The 19,066-nt window shown below is 47.0% G+C and overlaps 1 long non-coding RNA gene across 1 annotated transcript; it reads right to left on the reverse strand.

Moving 5' to 3' along the window:
* Positions 1 to 9,295: 9,295 nt before the first annotated feature.
* On the reverse strand, positions 9,296 to 17,720 carry LOC102552406 (uncharacterized). The gene is made up of 3 exons (XR_015635940.1): positions 17,629 to 17,720; positions 9,901 to 10,065; positions 9,296 to 9,426 (listed from the first exon to the last, which is right to left on the reverse strand). It is a non-coding gene; the product is annotated as an uncharacterized LOC102552406 (long non-coding RNA).
* Between the last annotated feature and the right edge of the window lie 1,346 nt (positions 17,721 to 19,066).

A 19,066-nucleotide genomic window follows, 5' to 3' on the forward strand; every position in this document is an offset into this window, starting at 1 on the left:
GACCTGAGTATCCTTGGACTCTACGGCTTGTTGTCATTGAGTTTGGGGACCCAGAAAGGACTCTGGGGAAAGAGCTGCACCAATGGAGACGCAGAACGGAAGCACAATCTCTAAAAGCTTGTGTAGCTCCGTGTCTCAGGTACGGATGGAGTTAATGCCTCATCGATCTCCCCTCTTTGACACTGTGCCCTTTCTGAGTCTTTTCCCACGTTGTGAGGGGTAGGTTTACCACTGAGAGGCACTCTTTCTGCTTCTTCATCTTCTGGTTGGGAGGAAAGCCCACTCCTCTGAGTCCAGACCCTGACTCAGACGACTTCTCTTAATTCGTTCAGTTATTTGTGCAATGCATATTGTCCAGACGTACCGGAAGGAGAGGAACTGTACTCCAAAGACCTGCTCCCACATTTCTTTTGAGCCACTCCTCATTTTGCTCAGGGTGTGAATGGGGAGGGACAGACATTCCTGGCATGATCGCCCCTCCTTGACCCCCACCAGATGGCATGGGAGATCTTGGGAGCTTAGAGAAGCCCCAAATCCACTCCACACCCTCCTCCTGCCATTCCATTCCCAGCTGTTTTCCAGACCAATAATAACCCAAGGAGGTCAGGGAATCAAAGCCCAGGCTTAGCCAAAGGCATCCTCCTGGGTCTCACACCCCATCCCCCCACCATCCCTTCGAAACCAGACTCCATGGTGGGGCGCCAAGGGGACTGCCTGGGGAAGAGAGACATCTAAAGACAAAGAACTCAAGGGCCCAATGTCTATCACTCTTGCCCTCATCACTTGGTCCTCACTGTCCTCCCAACCAGAGCATCCAGGGGAAGTAAGAGCTAGCCTGCCCTACCGAGGGCAGACTGGTTAGTTAGCGATCTTGTCTTTCCTGAACCTTCCCGTGGTTATCACTTAATCCTCACCCTCCGAGCTGTGGTTCAATGTGAGACCCCCCTACTGGCAGTAGCTTTTGTGGTGCCCTTACTTCGGTGTCTGTAGGAGTGGAAACATCCGCCATGTTCATGTTTTAAAGTGGTTGTCGGTACGTCCCATGTGGCTTGCTTACGTCCTGGGCTGCCTTCTGTGCACAGCCCAGGGTTCATTCACCATACTGAAGGTCAGCCCAGAAAAAGAAAGGATTTGACCCTTGAAGTCAGAGCACTGAAAGAATGTCACTGTTTGGAGTTCTGCCGCGTCACCACCTGGAGCAGAGGGACCTTTTCTTACTGTGCTCTTCTGTGACCTAGAGTGAGACCTTTTCTCATCGAAGTCCACTATACTGTGGGCTGGCTACCACAGCCAGCCACTGCCACCACTGGATGCCCACTTTCTAAAAAGAAGAATAAAAGGAAAGGCCCCATCCTCCACTTGAGACCAAACACAGACTCCCTGCACCCTGCTCTCCCAGCCAGAACTCTCCTTTAACCACAAGCTGAGCTAGATGTAGGAAGCTGGCTCCACAGCTCCTCCCCTAGCGTCCCCGCACACATTAGAATGCACTGCCTCGGGCAAACATAGGGCTCACTACCATGGGTGGACAGGTGTCTAATGCTGCCCTTTGCCTCAGGGCCTGCTTTCCCAATTACTCAGGGCCTCTGTTTCCACTGGTGACCTCAGCTGTACCATCCTGCCTGTCCACCCTGAGCCACTTCAGCCACAGAGCTAGCCAAAGGTAGCCAGCAGTGGGATATGACATCTAGGCTGTATCTAGAACATCTCTGGGATGACTCAGAGGTTACCAGACTTTGGAGAGCATCCTGAGTGCCCCCCAACCCCCAGCCTGCTGCTAGAGACATGTCTGACACAGCACACAGAGGGCCCCAGATGCCTGGAGACAAAATCTTCCTAATCCTTTAATCCAGTGGTGGGAGCCATTTTCTATTAAGGGACCGTGACTTCAGTGGAAAAAGATAATCATCCCAGGCTATAATATTGTATATAATAACTTATTTTTTTGTTCTGATACTGGTCTTTTAATTGAGAGAGATGTGTAAAACATGAACATTTTGATTTTTAAAGCAAGGCCAAAGAAAGTATGAAATAAACAGGAGTAATGCTGTGTCTAAAATATCTTCCCGACTTGGGGCAGTCGAGATGACACAGCTTGGAAGAACATGAAGGGGAAGTGAGAAATTGTGGCAGGAAGAGAGAGAGAGAGAGAGAGAGAGAGAGAGAGAGAGAGAGAGAGAGAGAGAGAGAGCGCAGCGGACACTCAGGACTCCATGTCCTAGAGCAGTGGTCCTAAAGTCGCAACCCCTTTAGGAGTGGGGCACAGGGGTCCCCTAAGACATTACAAATCATAGATATTTACATTATGATTCATTAACAGTGGCAAAATTACAGCAGTGATAAGAATAGTTTCATGGTTGGGGCTGTCACTACAACATAAGGGGCTGTGTTAAGGGGTCCGGGCATTAGGAAGGTTGAGAGACACTGCTCTAGAGGATCCTCTCACCCCAGCTTCTTCCACAGTGTTTGACTTTCAGAAAGTTACCAAGCAGAAGCCTGTATGGAGAAGTGTTCATTGTTAAACCACTTAATCCTCACAAGAACTCTAAAGGTTAAGGCATTTGTTTTTGTTTGGTTTTGATTTTGTTTGTGGTTTTAGGTTTCTGAGACAGGGTTTTTACCCTAGGTAGCCTCTGCCTGCTAAATACTGGGACACTAGACCTGGGCTACCACACACCCAAGACTAAGTACACAAATGAAAAAAGTCGACCCAGAAAATTTGCTCAGGTGCACACAGTTAGCCATGTGGTGGGTGTTAGATGACTTGGCTGCCCTTCTAGAGGATCAGAGTTCAATTCCCAGGACTCACAGTAAGTGGCTTATAGCTGCCTGCAACTCCAGCTCCTGGGACTCTGATGCCCTCTTCTAGTCTCTTCAGGAACCCACACTCACATGCACACACATGCACACGCACACACCAACACACAAACACACACATACACACAGGTTAAAAAACAAGTCCTCATCTAAAGCAGACTTTCCGCTCTTCTCTGAACCACCTCATGTTGGCCCCTCCCTCACATACATACTCACAAACACATACACACACATATACTCACACACTCACACACTCACTCATACACACACACTCACACACTCAAACACACATACATACTCTCACACATACACACACTCTCTCACACCTACACATACACTCACACACACAGTCACACACTTACACACTCACATACATATTCACAAACTCATACATACACATATACTCTCAAACACATACACACACTCATACACACACACTCACACACTCAAACACCATACATACTCTCACACATACACACTCTCACACCTACACATACACTCACACACACAGTCACACACACACACTCACATACACTCTCACATACATACTCTCCCATACACATAGACTCACACACATTTGCACACTCACACATTCACACACACTCTCACACTCTCATATTCACACACACTCTCTCACACACACTCACACACATTCACACACTCACACACACATTCACACACACTCTCTCACACAGACTCAAATACACTCACACTCAAGTACACACTCTCACACATGCACATACACACACAAACTCTCACATGCACACTCTGATACACACTCACATTCACACTCACACTCACACTCGAACACACACACACTCACAGAGTATACCACAATACAGTCATTCTTCCCCCCTCCTCTGGAACTCCTTCAGTTGCCCATCTGTTCTCCTCACCCTTCCCAACCTCAAAGGTTTGTCTGATCTGTCCCTTCTGGAAAATTCCTCCACAGACCTTCTTGGTCCAGCAGTTCATCCTGGGTCATTTACTAAGAAGGCATCCCAGCGCTGATACCCCATTTTGGTTTATTTTTTACCTGGGATTCTGTGATCGACAGCGATTCCCTCCTGTGAAGAAGGTTTCCACGTAAACAGAAATTTATCACCCTTAATTATTGATCCCATCTCACTTCACTTCTGGCACATGGTAGATGTTCAATGTGCGCTTGTTGGGATTGAAGCACTTTGGTAGGCATCGACTGGTGGACGGCAGGTTCCAAGTAAGCCTGTGTTACATAGTAAGACCCTGTCTTAAGACAACAACAACAAACTTGTTGAATGAATGACTAGGTTTCTCTGTAGCCTGGTGTTGATGGACCCTGCTCTTAGCTATCAGAACGGCATTTCCGCAGAGAAGCAATCATCAGGCCATACATATGCTGCATTTCTCTCATAAGCTCTAGTCAGAACTCATCCCTTGCATAGAAAAGACCTCAGCCGAGACTATAGATGGAGGTTAATGAGATGTGACCCAGGCTCAAGGTTTGATCTCCTGGAGTTTCTAGAACACACAACCACAAAGGATTGTAGTTTCTGACTAAATGAGCCATAAACAAGGAGAAATGAACAAACCAAATATGTTCAAAGGAAGGAGAGAGGCTGGCTGGGTGATCCAGGGGGGTTTCACACAGAGATTCAGTGTTGAACTAGAGCCCCGAATGACGTCCAAATCACAGAAGTTTCTGTCAATAACAGGGCCTCAGGCTTGAGACAGGATCCCCACGGTGTGTGTGTGTGCTCCAATTGGAGGGCCAAAAGAAGGGGGGAGATGGATGGGAAGAATGTGGCAAGCCTACAGATGAGAGCCCGCTGGAGCTCTGAGCTGACTGTAGGCTAGAGCAGCTCAGAAAGGAGGGTGGCAGGCATGACAGGGTTAACTGGCTTCTCTCTGTGAACAGTTCCGTGCAGGCCTATTCCTCTGTTTTCAAGTAGTGTGAAATGTAAGAGGGTCAACAAGCCTGGTTTCTCAACACCAGGAAGTGAGGCAACTGTTTTTGAGAAAATATCCTTCCTTGGTGAGGGCAAGGCTCCAAGCTGTGTCTCTTTGCCGGACACAGTAATCCTGGTTTTAGCTTGTCCGGGAAGGGGTGGGGACCAGGACCTCAGGATGGAGATGGAAATGAAGATAGTCAGCCAGGACTGCTGGTGGAGGGCGAGAGTGCTGAAGGGCTACAGTGTAGCAACCAGGCTTACCACCCGCAGAGAGGAGCAAGGCATGGCGAAGGGAAAGAGCCTTCCCTGGGGCTCCCGGGAACCTCCAAGAAAGAGTCCCGGGTCTGAAACAGTTACTAGCCTCTGCATCCTTGACTGCCATCTCTCCCAGTTCCGTGACTCCCACACTTTATACCAGTCCCCAGCTTGGAGAACCAGGGACCACAGACACTTCATTTAGTTCCTTTTTCTGAACCCACATCTATAACATCTTCACCTCACTGTATTGTAACGTGAGCTCATACAACTGTCATCTCGAGACCATTGGGAAACATCTTGCCAATAGCCTTAGGATCTGCCAACCATAAATTTATTTTCCTTGTTACATCATAACTGTAAGTTTGCTACTGAGCAGTGTCTCGGTTCCTAAGACCATCAGAAATATGTATTTTCTGGCGGTCACCACACACATTGAGACCTGCTGCCTTAGAGGTCTCCTCACTTTGCATTACCTGTCTGGCCCCACCCTCCCTCCCCTCCAGCCCCTGGAGCATTTGGAGTTGAACCTTGGCTACATCTCCACTTCTACCTGGTCTCTAAATGGCAGGGCTCCTCAGCCTTGGCCTGGGTGTCTTTCCTTAGGAACTATTGTCCCTTGGCTGGCTTTTAAAAGTATCTCTATGCTACTGGCCCCAATGTGTACCTACCTCCACCTTAAGCCTCCTCCTACACTCAGAAGGGCATCTATGCTGGCCTGCTTGCTCTTTGTGCACAGAAGGATCCTGCTTCTCTCTCCACCCTGCCCCTTGCCTCTGTGGGCTCCATCTGCTCTGGTCACGAGCTCTTTGCTTGCTAGTCCTTCTCCTTCTAGGACCTATCCTGTGGTATCCTGTGCCTCCACCACTTTCTCCCTTCTAGGCTAAACCCTAAATCCCCCAGACTTTACCTTAAGCCTGTCTTCTGGGAGAGTCTTTCCTGACTATCCTAGCCACACAAATCCTCAGCCAGATTCACCCCATGACCCAGCTTAGCCAAGCACTGGGCACATAGCTCAGAAAGTCTCTCTTGGAACAAAGAATGAGCATAGCCACAGGTCCCAGGCAACTCCTGGGAGGTCTTCCTTAAGCCAGCAGGGATATGGCCACTTCTTCCCTTATCTGTGGAATTTCTCAAAATCGCCCTGGCCAATACCATATTTCTCTCTCCTCCTGAATAAATTCACAAATGGACATACTGCTCACCCACTTCCTAGCTTCCCCTCTCAGTTTCTAGATTTGAATGCCGGACACTGCAGGGGAGAACAGGACAGGGTAGGGGAGAGCAGGACAGGGCAGGGAAGAGCAGGACAGGGCAGGTGAGAACAGGACAGGGCAGGGAAGAGCAGGACAGGGCAGGGGAGAGCAGGACAGGGCAGGGGAGAGCAGGACTCTGCAGGGGAGAGCAGGACACTGCAGGGGAGAGTAGGAAGAGTGGAAAATAACCAGTGGGAGATGTGTTAAAGTCCTGAGGCTGATGGGTTCCTCTGGCCACATCTGAGTCTATAGTTAGCCTCTGACTTCCTTTCTTGGCAAGAGCTGGGCCTGTTATCTAGGCCAGTCCCAGTTTCCGACTCTTCCAACCTATTGTCTGCTGTGACTTCCTGGACTCCTGCTATTCTAACTCTTTTTTCTCTTGTTCACCACTTTCCCCGACCAGGGAATACAGCAGCAGCTGAGATCTGTGTGGAAAGAGTCAAACCGGGCTTGAGCCTTATTCTTCCATATAAAACCTGCATGACTTTGGGAAATTACTTATCTTTCTCAGGGTTCAGCTTGCTTACCTGTAAGAAAGATAAAATGACAACCGGATGCACCAGCACCCACAAAGCCACTTCTCCCCCTCAGGGTGGAAAAATGGTGTAAAGTCATTTTTCAGAAACTGGAGCACACACACACACACACACACACATATCCATGCACATGTGTGCACGTATACATACACACACACATCCACGCACACACACAAACATCCATGCGCATGCACACACACACATCCATGCACATGCATGTACACACACACATCCATGCACATGCATGTACACACACATCCATGCACATGCATGTACACACATCCATGCACATGCATGTACACACACATCCATGCACATGCATGTACACACACACATCCATGCACATGTGTGCATGTATACATATACACACACCCATGCACATGCTTACACACACATACATACACACACATCCATGCACACACACACCCATGCACACATACACACATCCATGCACACATACACACACATACACACATACACACATACATACACATCCATGCACATGCATGAACACACATCCATGCACACACACACACATCCATGCACACACACACACATCCATGCACACACACACACATCCATGCACACACACATCCATGCACACACACGCACACACACCCTCCTGGGCGGCAGTGAGCTGATGTTTAAATCAGCAGTATAATCATTCCATTAACACAAATGTCAGGCGATTGCTCTATCATCTGCCTTGTTTTGTGACATAGGAGAGAAGCTAGGTCACGTCTATAGGCAGGGTGCTCCAGCTCTATGAGGTAATACCAGGCTCTAAAGACTGGCCTCAAGCAGGTAGGAGACTGTCCCTTATCTCTTGGGCTTCAACTCAGAATCAGGGTGTGTCTCCTATCAAGGAGTCCTGTAAAGATAGCTCTTTGTGGGGACTCAGCTCAGAGCCCTGCTGTGTGCCACTGACCATGTGCACTTCCCACTCCCCTCTGACCCACTCCCCTCAAGACGTTTGCAGTGTCCTGACACAGGCTCATCATCGAAGGCTGAAAGACCCCAAGCTCTCCCAAGGCTCCTTTAGTAATTACCTCCTAAAGGACAGAGCAGTCACACAGTCCATCTACCTTCGTGGAAATTCTTAGTTCATGGACAACCTGGGCAGTCCTGTCAAATTCATTCATAAAGGACATTAACACTTTCCCCACACCATCAGGGCACTGCCCCCTCAGGGGAGTGCTGTTCCCTAGCATGAGAGTCACTTTCAGTCTTGTCCTTTCTCCCTGTACTCTGTCTGTGTTTCCATCTTCACCTCAGCTCCTCTGACCAAATGAATCTAGGCTCACAGGCCATCAGCAACTGAGGGGCATGGAGCAGTTACCTGTTCTCCGTCAATGTTAAAGCAATCTGCATTAGCTTCTCCTGACTGCTGTAACAAATTGCCACAAACTTTGAAGGTTTACTTTGCAGGATATTTGATCTCACTGTGAACCCTAAGGTTGTATCATTTACCGAGAAAACCTGTTTCTAGTTGTGGAGTGGCTCACCCTTAGCACACACCTTCAATCCCTCTGACTGGAGCACAGACACCCCCCTTAGTACACACCTTTAATCCCAAACAGTGAATGAGGGTAAAGTTAGTTTGTAGAAGGAAACACCCATTTTTGAAAGCGGTGTCTAATTGAGAGGTAGACAAAGTGACGAATCAAAGAAAGAGTTGACAGAATAGGATGTGCCCAATTCTCCTCAGAAGAGAGGGGAAAGGAAAGCTACTTAAGAGGAAGTGCAAAAAGAGAAGGGGGCAGCTTTACCTGGAGAATTTTGCAGAGACGGGTTACAGAGAGAGAACAGGGCAGACACAGGTGAAGACAGAAGGAGCCAGAGAATGAGAAGGAGACAGAAGTTTGAGGCCAAGCAGAGCAATTCAGAATAGGAGAGAGAGAGAGAGAGAGAGAGAGAGAGAGAGAGAGAGAGAGAGAGAGAGAGAGAGAGAAGCCAGATTGAATCAGTCAGCTTGGAGAGGAGTTTGAACCAGAAGAGTTGAGTTGAACCATCCAGTCAGAGATCAGAGAGAACGAAGGTGAGCTTACTCAGCAGGAAGTCTCAGAGGATGAAAACCTTCTAGGCCTAGATTCGATTGTACAGAGGCTAGAAGCAGATGGAGGCAGAAGGCCTCAGAGACGACAATTACATCAAGCAAACAAAAGTTACTTTTACGGGTTCAAAACAACACGAATAATAGTATTCTAAGCTCTGGGCCCCAGAAGTCCAAACTAGGTCTTATGAGGTCACCTCAAGGTATCAGCAGATCTCCATTCTCTGGAAGCTTCAGAGTAGAAACCATTTTTATGCTCCACCCTCAAAGCTGCTGCATTCTTTGGCGTACAGCCCTTCTCTCGACAATGGGATGTCCCTCAGTCTCCGTTTTTATTGTCACTCCTTCTTTTGTGTGTCTAGCCCTCCATAACTAATCCATCTACCTTAATCCTCCCCCTTGTCTCAGTTCCTTTTCTACAGTCACGACAAAGCACCACGGCCAATGTAGCTTAGAGAAAAAAGAACTCATTGAGGGATTACAGCTTTGGAGGGTAAGTCCATGCCTACTATGAGGAGCATGACCGCAGGCAGCCGGGGAGGCAGGCAGGAACCATCACTGAGAGCTTATATCCTTATCTGCAAGTAGGAGGGAGGGAGGAGAGAGAGAGGGAGGGGGAGAGAGAGACAGAGAGAGAGACAGAGAGAGACAGAGACAGAGAGAGAGACAGAGAGACAGAGACAGAGAGAGAGACAGAGAGACAGAGACAGAGACAGACAGAGAAAGGGTAACTGTGACTATCATGGATTTTTGGAACCCCAAGGCCTGCTCCGAGTAACACACCTTCCTTCCCAAACAGCTCTACCAACTGGAGACCAAGCACTCAAGTATACGAGCCTATGGGGCCCATTCTCATTCAGGCCACCAGACCAACCAAAAGCTCAACTTCTCCTAAATCCACCTCCAGAGAAGGTGACATTTGCAGATCCTGGGGGTTGGGAGGCAGGCTTCTTGGGGCCACCATTATTCTCTCAACCCACATCTTCTTACGCAAAGCTTCTCCCCTAAAGCCCATGCACCCAGAAGCTCTGGAGAGCATTTTCTAGTCTCACCTCAGGTCAGAGGACCTGGTCTTAGTGATCCCAAGGACAAAGGATAGAGATGCCGTTGTGCCTGTTTTCCTACTGAAGGCCCTCAAAGGGAGTTCTTGTTGGTGTCTGGCTGGCTTCTTTGTGAAGAGGGAAGAACTCCATGCATCTCTTTCTCCAACTCAGTACCTGGTGGAAGAGCCACAGAACTTGTGATCTGCAGAGGAGGGGATAGAGTGGAGCAGCAGGGGTTAGGGCAGTGGTGGATGGAGGAAGGGAAATGACTTCCAGAAGGATCTATTGCACATGAACTCCTCGTGACAGTGTCTCTTATCCTTGCAGCAACTCTGCGGGCAGGTGAGAGGCTGAGCTCTGGTCCTAAGTCATCAAGTGGCCGAACCCAATAAGGGTGTAAGGCTTTTCTCATCCTATCAAAGCACAGTATGGTTAAAGCCTAAAGCCCTGTGTATGCACGTGTGTGTGTGTATGTGTGTGTGTGTGTATGTATGTATGTGTGTGGTATGTGTGTGTATGTATGTATGTGTGTGCTGTGTGTGTATGTGTGTGCTGTGTGTGTGTGTGTATGGGTATGTGTGTGTATGTGTGTGTATGTGTATGTGTATATGTGTGTATGTGTGTGTGTAGGTGTGTGTATGTGTGTGTAGGTATATGTGTGTGTGTGTGTGTATGTGTGTGTAGGTATATGTGTGTGTATGTGTGTGTAGGTATATGTGTGTGTACATGTGTGTGAGTGTGTGTGTACGTGTGTATGTGGTGTGTGTGGTGTGTGTGTATGGGTATGTGTGTGTATGTGTGTGTATGTGTATGTGTATATGTGTGTATGTGTGTGTAGGTGTGTGTATGTGTGTGTAGGTATATGTGTGTGTGTAGGTATGTGTGTGTGTGTGTGTGTGTGTGTGTGTGTGTGTGTGTCCAGCATTTCTCTCCTGGCTGAACTACCTTGACAGTCCATATCTTTTTTGAGACAGAGTCTCTAATTGGCCCCTTCATTCCTGCTAGGCTGAGCCCTAGGGATCTCCTGTCTCCGCCTCCCCAGTGCTAGGTTATAAGCCTGGGCCACTGCATCCAGTGTTTTACATTAGTTCTAGGAACTAGACTCATGCTTCTGTGTTCAGCAAACCCTATTCCAACTGAGCCATATCAGCCCAAATGCATATTTTAAAGTTTTTTATAGTTATGCATGGTCTTTAAGCATTTAGACTATAAGTTCATATCTTGTTTTTATCTTCTGACAGTTCAGAATTTTTTTTACCATGTCCTTATCATTTTCCTTATCCAGAACAATAAAACCTTAAGATGTCTTTTGCAAATGTGTGCATATGTATGTGTGTGTGCATGTGTATGCGTGTGTGTGTGTATGTGAGTATGCATGTGTGCACATAGGATACACCCATGTCATTTCATTGTGGTATGCTGGGGAAGAAACCCAGGACAGGCTAGAGAAACATGCCACCCACAAGCTGTACTCCAGCTGCTATAGATTTCCCAGATCACCACATTAAGGTATTAAGATAAAGACCTCACAAAAGAGAAAATATTTTTAAAAATAATTATTCTGGGCCTGGAGAGATGTCTCAGAGGTTAAAAGCACTTGGCACTCTTATAGAGGACCCTGATTCTGTTCCCAGCATCCACATGGTAGGTCCCAACTTGTTCTAGGGAATCCGGTGCCCTCTCTGGCCTCAGTGGGCACCAGGAATGCGCACAGTACAATACAGGCAAGGACCAGCTTTACTCATAAACTAAACGGTCAATAAAATCTTTAAGAAAATAGTCATACTTGATACTCTTCAAATGATGTATTAGAGCAGCTTGGTTATGAGGTCAATCTTAGTTATTCCTGCTTGCCAAGAAGAAACATTGGTCTTATTAAGTTTTAATTTAAATAATTCGATGATACTTATCGAGAACAGAAATTAAACATTCTGACATTCAGATATAAAGACTGACACGCATAGGAAAAAATTCAATACATTCATTTACTGTAAAACCTGGCGCCAGAGAGATGGCTCAGAGGGTAATGCTTGCTGACAACCTGAGTTTGATGTCCCCGGAGCCCACGTGGAGAAAAGCAAAACCTCCGGCAAGTCGTCCTCTGTCCCGATACATGCGCTGCGGAATGCCTCATCCCCCCACTCACTAAATAAATATTTTTTTCAAGGGCTGTTTTTTAAAAACCCGTCTTGAGGTTTAAGTAACACTGACAGTGAGTTCTCGCCTCTCTGGCTGGGATGGCTGCTGCTGCCTGCACTCTGACAGGAACAGGCTGCATAGTAAATCTTACCATGGAGCCGACCCTCCTCTCCTCATATTGCCTAACCAGAATGGTCTAGCCCTACCATACCCAACAGTAGCTCCTTTCTCCTTATGTCTGTGAAGTTCCCAGCCACAAACTAAGGTAGGGAAGAAATAGCAAAAGAACATCAACGAAAAAGCTACCTTGTCCGGGCATTTGTAATCCCATCGCTGGGGAGACTGGGGCGTGAACAGAGTGAGTTCAGGTTGGGGCAGAGAAACTCTGTCCACAAAGCAAAATACAGAAACCGAATCAAACCGGGAGCCTCGACTGTTGACGCTGCGCGATCTGTCTCTTGGCTATAAAGACAGGCTTCTCCAGGCTGGACCTGCCAGACTCGTTCTAGAACAAAGGTCAGCAGACCATGACTCTCAGGACAACCCCGACTAGCTATCGACAATGGCTGGAACGTGTCCATGTTTCTACGGTTGCTTTCCTGCTATAAGGACAGAATTGAGCAGAAAACAGATTAAAAGGCATACGGCTTTGTAGGCATACAGCTGGGCACCTGGCCTGAAGACAGAGAGAAAAAGAAATTGCCTAGGACTAAATAAATTCACGAACTGGCTATATTGTGATTAGGTGTCTTCATTTGTTTGTCTGAGATACTTTGTAGAGCAGGCTGGCCCATAATCTCTCTGATCTTCTTTTGCCAGAATATACCCACCCATATTGGGATGAGGCATTCATTTAAAAAAAAAGTAATATATTTTACTTAATGTAATATATCCACAAGACTGACATTTCAATCTAAAACTTATTAACATTTTACCTTCTGTTCTACCTTCAAGGTGGTATTTATTTTGTCTTACACTTACAACGCCGTGTTGTTAATTTCTGTACAGTGCCAACTCAACACAGTAAATGGGGATACTTTTTTCGAAAGTTGACAGCACAGGTAAAGTTTCAAAAAATTCAAATTATATATCTGTATATATATATTTATATTTATATAAAAAGACCAATAATAGCAGTGTGTTATGCATCAACATCAGCAACAGCTTTTCCAGGTTCTGCAGTCATCTGAACAAAACTGTAGAGACATCCAGCACACTCCATTAAAAAAAAAAAAAAAGTAAAAAAACAAAACCCGAGAAAACAGCACAGTTCTGTTACTCTTGTGGTACCTGGCACCATTTTTTTTTTAAATTAGCTTCTCAATCATCATCTGGAAAGAAAACATTCTGAGCAACATCATTAAAAACAGCTCTGATAAAGCACGGTCACTACTACGTATCATAAAGCAGGTACAAGCTATTTTACATCCACAGAGGTATGATACAGTACTGTCCTACATCTATAATACTAGAGGATACAATTTAAAAGGCATTATTTGAGACTTGATTCTACTTTTCCAGCAGAGGGCCCAAAGGATGGTGTGACACAGCTTTGTAAAGAAACATACTCTAGACAGGATTTCCTTTCACTAGTGGCACAGTTCTAAGGATTCATTCTCTCCATGAATGTCAGCTAAAACCGTTATTAAAAAAATGAAATATCCCTAGAACAAAACCGTATAACCACCGGATTCACATGAAGATGACCTAGTGGAGACAAGCTGGACCTCACCTTACCAACAAGCTATCAAATCTGTTATGTTTAAACAGTGAGACCTCCAAGGAAGGAGATGCCAAGTAGTGCTTCAAAGCTTCGGACCACAATCAAACACAGCATCCTTTTCAACAGAAGCAGAAGCTCATCTGAATATGCTCATGGATGCTGACATCAACATTTAATCATCTCCTCACTCATCCAGGAAGAGGGGGAGATCAGTTACTACTGTACTTTATTGTGTTCAACCAAATCACCATGTTACAAAAATAGCAAGCTGCCATAATAAAAAATAAGGCTCCTCTATCCAGCACCAGATAGCATCATTTTACTTTCAAGCCTAGAAATTGCACACTTGTATATAAACCAACCGAAGATGAGGATTGAGAGTTCATCTTGGTGGATTTTTCCTTTGATGAATATGAAGTGTCCTTCCTCATCTTGCACGGTAGATCTTCAACATCCATTGCGCTCTTGGCAGATGGACCTTGAACCCTCTGTGAACCTCAGACCTGCCCTGTATTCAGGATGCTCCTGCCTCAGCTTCTGACGTGCGACTAGCATAGAGTCTGACATAGTTCATCTCCAGGACAGTTGGAAAGGAACAGTTCTGTGAATGAGACAGACTTAACTGACTGGCTCTGCCTGCGGAGCAGTAACAATGGCCAAAAAGCAAGCCTTCTGCAGCTCTCTCACCTCGACGGCCAAGCATTCTTACAAATCCAAGGAGGAAAATGTAACCAATGTATTATTATAGATGTCTGAATGGGATCGATGTTTACGGTCATGTAGCTTATTTATATAGGTTCAATAAGAGTCTGTCATTATTTCTTACTAGAATGTAATTGGATATTGACTATGCCAAACATTCCATTTAATATATGTGTGTTAAGGGGGAAAAAAACCACATCTAATGGCGTTTGTTAATGTATGACAACGGAGACTTTTCTGGGCACCACTGTTATAGATAGGTACAGGGACCATGACAAGAGGGTTTTTTTTTTTAAAGATGTATTTATTTTATGCATGTGAATACACTGTGACTTTCTTCAGACACACCAGAAGAGGGCATCAGATCCCATTACAGATGGTTGTGAGCCACCATGTGGTTGCTGGGAATTGAACTCAGGACCTCTGGAAGAGCAGTCGGTGCTCTTAACCGCTGAGCCATCTCTCCAGGCCCCGACAAGAGGGTTTTAAAGTCAGAGAGAGACTGGGCTCAAAACCATGTCATATGGACAAGTGGGGGCTGACAGTTCTGTAGGGCGGTGGTGTGACAGTACCTGACAGAAAGCAACTTAAGGGAAGGAGGATCTACTTTGGTGCACAGTTTAGGAGGACAGTCCATCATGGTGCTGAAGACAAGGCAGAGTTGCTGGTGGCAGGAGCTTGCATTTGGTATTTCCCCATCTTGGCTGACCAAGAAGCAAAGAACGTGCTGGCACTCAACTGGACCCCCACACACACTTTTTAAAAAAAAGCTCTCTAAGCCAGGCGATGGTGGTACACAACACAGCCCTCTGGTGGCAAAGGCAGGCAGATCTCTATGAGTTCAAGGCTAGCCTGGTCTACATAGTTAGTTACAGGTGGGTCAGAGCTACACAGAGAAGCCCAGTTCCAGAAAAACAAACAAAAGAGAAGTCAGTAGCACCCAGTATTCCTAGGCCCAGGAATTGCTTCTGAGACCAAAGGAGCCTGAGAAGGTTCCAGACAGTGTGGCTATAGACTTTCCCTTCCTTGTTAGGCAGTTCCTGTCCCTAGTCCACACAATGGTGCTACCCATGCTCAAAGTGTGTCTTCTCTCCTCAGTTAAGATCCTCAGGAAACTCCGTCACGGACATGCCCAGAGGTATGACTCCTAGATGACTTCAAAGCCAGTCAAATTGACAGTGGAGATGAACCATCACTATCAGTTACCGAGGGATCAGTGGATGGAAATTACTAAGAAGAAATATCAGGAAGAGGGGGAGGGGGAACTCTGGACCAACGAGGTGACCAGATGCCTTCCGCACGATGCTAGAGGAATCAGGAAGCGAGTCAGCTCTCTCTCCGGAGTGAGCAGATGTGGAGGGCTCTTTACCTCGCTACAACTACACTCTACACTGAAATCTACAGAAACACACAGACGGGACCTCAGCAAAGGTTCAGAGATCTGGCTGAAGTCTGGTCAGCAAAGCAGACTGACCTCAGGAAAAGCTCCTTAAAGGCTGGTGTAGGGTCAGTGGGTCATTCCAGAGCAGTGCTGGGTCAATCTCCAGCACCTCAAAAAGAGGAAGAGAAGAGGGGAGGGAAGAAGAGGGCGGAGGGCGGAAGGCTACACTTTACTGTGGAAAGTATTCCTGTGGGGTTTTCTAGAGAAAGCTCTTTTGGTTTTATGATTTGGAAATTCCCAGCTTTACAGTTTATAAATAATTGTATTTCCCAGCAGGCCAAGAATATTAACAAATATGGGGATCTTAGAAAAACAAAAGTACCAACCAACAAAGATGCCCACCAAGGCAACATAAGGCTCTGGGGCTCTACAGAGCCTCGGGCAAAAGTTGGATGGAAATCTCCAGTGTCACCGGGTCTAGTTTTCCCAGCACTACAAAAAGAGAGTGTGTGTTTGTGCCCACAGCTCTCGTATGCCGGGGGAGATACGTTACAGCCAAATGAACAATATTATTTAGTGATTGTGAATCAGAAAACTGTGAAGGGCTGTGAGGAACCCAGTTCACACCTCAGTCAAAAGTGACCCCTAGGAAGGAAGACCCTGCGCTTCTGTTTCATTCAGTAAGTACCACTGTGGGTGGGTGGAGAGACTCTCAGCCAAGGAAGACGCCTAAACAGCCCACCAAGCTAATGCTTCCAGACTCCAAAATATTAGGCTTTCCCTACTTCCCATAAATGTACCTTTCTGGCCAAACCAATTTTACCCGTGTTTTCTCTAGGCTGCCGAAGGAAAGCAAGCTTGCGTCACTGTGCAGAGTCTGTGAGAAATTCTAGCCCACCCCAGCCTGGCTTTGCCATTAACCAGTCAGTCTTTCTGAAGTTTGGTCCCTTTTTTATTTTCATAATTACTTATGAAAAGTAATTGTTTCCTTGGTGTGGAGGGTGTTTCTGCCAGAGCCTTCGACCAGACCGGTGTGTACTATTTCCAGGCAGAAATCAGTCTTGGCTCCTGCAGGCAGAGACTCACCTGGAAGACAAAGTCTGCCTGTGAGAAAAGGGGCCACCTCCTCAGACATCCGCACTGACTGCCCCAGGCAAAAAGGGTCCAAGCAATTATGTCTGAGCGACCACCCTGGAGTTCCAGGAACTTGTCTTTTGAGAAGTAGCCTTGTCCACCACAGGCTTTAGCTCACGCCCGCCTCCAGCCCTGCCCATGTTCTCCAATGTCTCAAACTCTCTTGACAGCCTCTTCCTGCCTCTGTTTTGGCCATTTCTCCTACCACAGCCCCCCCCCCTTTTCTCCTCCTCATTTGGCCTCCAGCATGCTGGACAAGAACACCTACTGCTAAACTATACCCCCTCCCCTGCCACCTTTTACTTTTTTATTTTGAGACAGGGTCTCTCTAAGTTAGTCAGGCTGGGCTTGAACCTGCACAGCCCAGGCTAGCCTTAAGCTCCTCAGAAGCTATGATCACAGACCTACACTGCTGACCTTGGCTGTTGGTTCGTTTTTTTCCTCTTGCCCAGGCAATACCTTTCTCTGGTCCCTTCTCCCTTTAGTGTAGAGCCCTCCCCTGATCCTCGTAAAGTCTCCCACCCCCGGAAAGGAACACCTCATTGGTCTTGACCAAACAAGCAAGAGATTTGTTTTATCCCTTTGACACCCATCGACTCTGTTCTTCATAAGAACAGCCCCGGCCGCTTCTGCCCACTTCTCTGTCCCTGCCACCTACCACAATGCCAGGCATCCTTCATGATCTTAGTCAGCACTGATTGGATGAGCCGCAGTAGCATGGGAGCCTAGAAAGTTCTGATGATCGAAACCAAGTCAAGACTCTGGCTCTGTGGTTTTGTGATTTTTTTTTTTGGTTTTATGGTTTTGTGGTACCTCTTGAGTCAGCCATCCACAGGTGACCAGAACTGATGAGCAGCACAAAAATTTGAGAAGACTAGGTTCTAAACTTAAAATAGAGTCTGGAGTGGTGCCTGCCTTCAGGGTCACGCATTTGCTTCTCTGGCTATTCCACACAAGCTTTGCTAAGCAACTCAGGGGCATCAGGCACTGGAGCGGGTCCGCAGGAGGATGAACGGTGAGGCCCTGGTGCATTATTAATATCACAGTCCAGCTAAAGACTTGGACATCCGTAGCCTTTCACAGGCACATACTGCAATTATAAACAGATCAGAAATTATCAGGGAGAGTGACACAGAGTGCTCGATCGGTCCCGGTGAGCTCTAGCTCCCCTTCTGAGTCTGCCTTTCCTGGAAATGAGGAGCTAGCAGAAGTGAGAGGGATGCAGTGGATACATTGGCCAAGGATGGGCAGTGCTGGGCTGCACTTCTGGTGCACCTCACACCGTGCACCCGTCCTGAGCAGCGCGGCTAATGGTTTCATGATTCCTGTCACCGACGATGCCACGGCACGCAACCTGTTTGCTGTGCATTTCACAAGGATAATGTCTCCCCACCAGGGTCAAGTGCTTGCTGCTCGTTCTAAAAGATCTAAGTTCTTCAGATGAGGTTTTCTTCTGCTGCGATGCAACCCCTGGCTAAGGCTTGGGGATCCCAGTGGAACTCACTCAAATATTAGCTCATGCCCGCCGCTTGCTGTTCCTGAGCGATAAAAAGCACTTTATCGTTGTCTGATTAGCTTTAAATGTCAACTTGACACAGCCTACCAATACCCGAGAAGGGAGTCTTACTGATTGGCCTGTGGGTGTGGCTGTAGGGAACATCTCCACTGTTCATTGATATAGGCGGGCCTGGCTGTCTGTGAGCAGCACCAATTCTGGGAAGGAGGTTCTGGGCTAGCGGCGGCAAACACAAGCCAATTAGCCGACAAGCAACATTCCTCTGTCACTTCCACTTTGCTTCAGGCTCCTGCTGGAATTCCTTTCCCGACTTCCCTCAGTGACAGAAGCTGAGAGAAATCCCTCTTCTAAATTGCTTTTAGTCCTGGTGTTTGTCACAGCAACAGAAAGGAGACTGGAACCATTTCAGACATAGAGTCCGAGAGACTGTGGCTGCTGGGCATATCATAAACCCTCCTGCCCTTTGTGGTTTTATCTCCTACGTGGTATATGCATAGGCCCTGTGGTAGAAGAGAGGTAAGCACAAAGCTCTGAAAGAAGATGCTGGAAAGACTGTACCAAATGGTACGTGGGGTGAGAT

Source organism: Rattus norvegicus, chromosome 13, assembly GCF_021556685.1.
Source record: "Rattus norvegicus strain SHRSP/BbbUtx chromosome 13, alternate assembly SHRSP_T2T, whole genome shotgun sequence".
Lineage (NCBI taxonomy): Eukaryota > Metazoa > Chordata > Mammalia > Rodentia > Muridae > Rattus > Rattus norvegicus.